Here is a 2,694-nt window from a genome sequence, read left to right on the forward strand (position 1 = left end):
ACCTCTGTAACTTTTTCTCATGTGTTTTAAATTTTGTGATCCCCCAGTTCAGAAGCATCTACAACAGTTCAAACTCAAGATACATGAGTCAGCATGACTGAGAATGTTTGAACTGCATATAAGCTGAGAATCCCTAAGAAATGCAGAAGTCTGGGGTACTACCATAGGACAATGAGCTAGCAGTGTCTAGGAAGTGACCTGGGATAGGACATTCATGAGCCATCTAATCGCATTAAGATCAATTAACAGACTATATTTATGATATTCTCATAGTCTATAATGGGGCTGATGTACTGGGCCTCCTGATGGCATCATAACAGCCACCAAGTTGACCTGCAACTCTTCACTCCTGTGCTCTGATAACACTCATCATTATTCATGGAAATAAATGTACTGTGCTGTCACTTGTATAAAAAGGTAGCAGGGACACTCATGCACAAGGGATAATATTTGGTGACAAGACTAAGCAACTGTGTTATTTATATATTTATGATACACTGTCATTTTCTTTTTTAGAGTTTTATTTGTACTGTAATGAGCATGGCATGTTATGGCTGAAGCAGCTTTCAAACCTCTTGTCTTTATCTAGTCTCTTTATAGAATAATTTTTTTCTTCAGTTTCATTTCCCCTAAGGTTGATTGTTCACTGGTTGATTAACCTATTGTAAATAGGCTATACTTACACTGTATACACTTATGCACACACAAACACACTCACACACACCACACATGCCCTACTCCAGTGTATCCAGTGTGATAGGCGATACCATCTAGGTTTGTATATATGCGTTCTCTACTGTTGAATAAAGCATCATGTCTATAATTAAATGTTTATCAGTGTATTTTGGCTATTCTGAAACTTAGCATGTAGACCAGGATGGCCTCAAACTCATGGAGATCCACGTGCCTCTGCCTCTTGTGTGCTGGTATTAACGGTATGAACTACTAAGCCCGGGCTTTATTGTTTAAAAACCAACAACAACAAAACATGTATGAATAATGTATTTAAAGTGCCTTCACATGGTTCTGGTGTGCAGTCGGAGTTGAGACTCACTGCTCACCAGAGGAAAGCTACCTGGGGCTTTTGTTTTCTCTCGGATAGACTTAACAGGACTTGTAGACAAGCATCACAGCTAAAATCTTGGGTCAAAAGTTTAGTTTCAGCACTGAGACCAGCTCTCTCCAGGCGGAATTGGGGTGCAGAGAGGTATGGCACAGGGTCAGCTCAGTTGGAAACTGGAAGGCACCTGTAATCCCAACACTTGAGAGGTAGAAGAAGGAAGATCAGAAGTTAAAGTCCATCCTTAACTGCATATGCAATATTTCCAGGTCATGTCCAGGGCAGAAGAACACCACCAAGAGGGCACCTGAGACATGTGGAGTATGTCAGCCAGAACCGGGACACCCAAGCCCAGTGTGGAGTCAAGCCCTCTTCCCTGGTGTAGATTATGGGTGGGAGGCCCTTGGCCCTGTGAAGGTTCAATGCCCCAGTGTAGAGGAATGCTAGGGCAGTGAGGCTGGAGTAGGTGGGTGGGTGGGTGGGGGAGAACCCTCATAGAAGCAGGAGGGAGGGGGATGGGATGGGGGTTTGAGAAGGGGAAGTAGGGAAAGGGGATAACATTCAAAATGTAAACAACTAAAATAGTCAATAAAAAATGTTTGGTTTCTAACCTTTTTAAAAGTTACGTTTTGTGTGTAGTATATGTGTGTGTGGTGTGTGTGTGTGTGTGTGTGTGTGGCGTGTATGTGTGTGTGTGTGGTGTGTGTGTGTATGTGTGTGTGGTGTGGTATGAGTGTATGCTGTGTGTGTGTGCAGTGTGATGTTTCCACACACATCCACTTACACACGTATAAGCTTAGAAGCACATATGTAGCATGCTGTGCACACAGATGTCACAGAACAACTTCCAGAGTCAGTCATCTCCTACCCTCTGGGCTCTAGGACTTGCCCTCAGGTTGTCGGGTCCTTCAGTAGGCCCCTTCACTTACCGGGCCGTCTTGCTAGCCCTCCATTCTAACATTTGGATACTTAATTTTAAGAAGTTATCACAAGACCATGTTCTTTAACTTCCTTGCTCACCAGAACCCTCTGCAGGACTTGCTGAGACAGATTCCTAAGCCTCCTGCCCACAGGTTCTGATTGAGTAAGTCTGAGAATTTGCATTTCCAACAAGATCTCAGGTACTGTGCAAGCTAGTCCTGGGATGGGATTTTGAGAAGGGCAGTCCATTGATAAAAACCCACCAGGTTCTTTCCATAAAGGTCTTGTACCACAGAAGACAGGAGTCTTGTCTAAGTAGCTCCCAAGGCTCCTCAGCAGGGATACAGCCAGGTAACAATGACGCCCCCCCCCCGCCCCCACCCCAGAGCCTCAGTAAGTCTGCACTGACAGACCTGTCATTTCACCTTCTTTCTTTAGCAGTGAAATTTTTTAAAATAAACCTCTGTCCTGCATATGAAGGAAAACAAGAGACAGCTGTCTTTTGGAACCTTTACCACAAAGAACTTAGGGAAAAAAGGAATCTGGTGAGAGCAGGTAACAGAGGGCATATGGGGTGATCATGGTCAAAGTACATTACACACAGTATGAAAGCTTCGTAATGAAGCCCATCGTTTTGTACAATAAATGTGTATCCGTAAACAGATAATGGGAATTTTATCTCAAAACAAAACTCTCTTCCTCAAAACATTTCA

The sequence above is a fragment of the Arvicanthis niloticus genome, chromosome 27, assembly GCF_011762505.2.
Source record: "Arvicanthis niloticus isolate mArvNil1 chromosome 27, mArvNil1.pat.X, whole genome shotgun sequence".
Lineage (NCBI taxonomy): Eukaryota > Metazoa > Chordata > Mammalia > Rodentia > Muridae > Arvicanthis > Arvicanthis niloticus.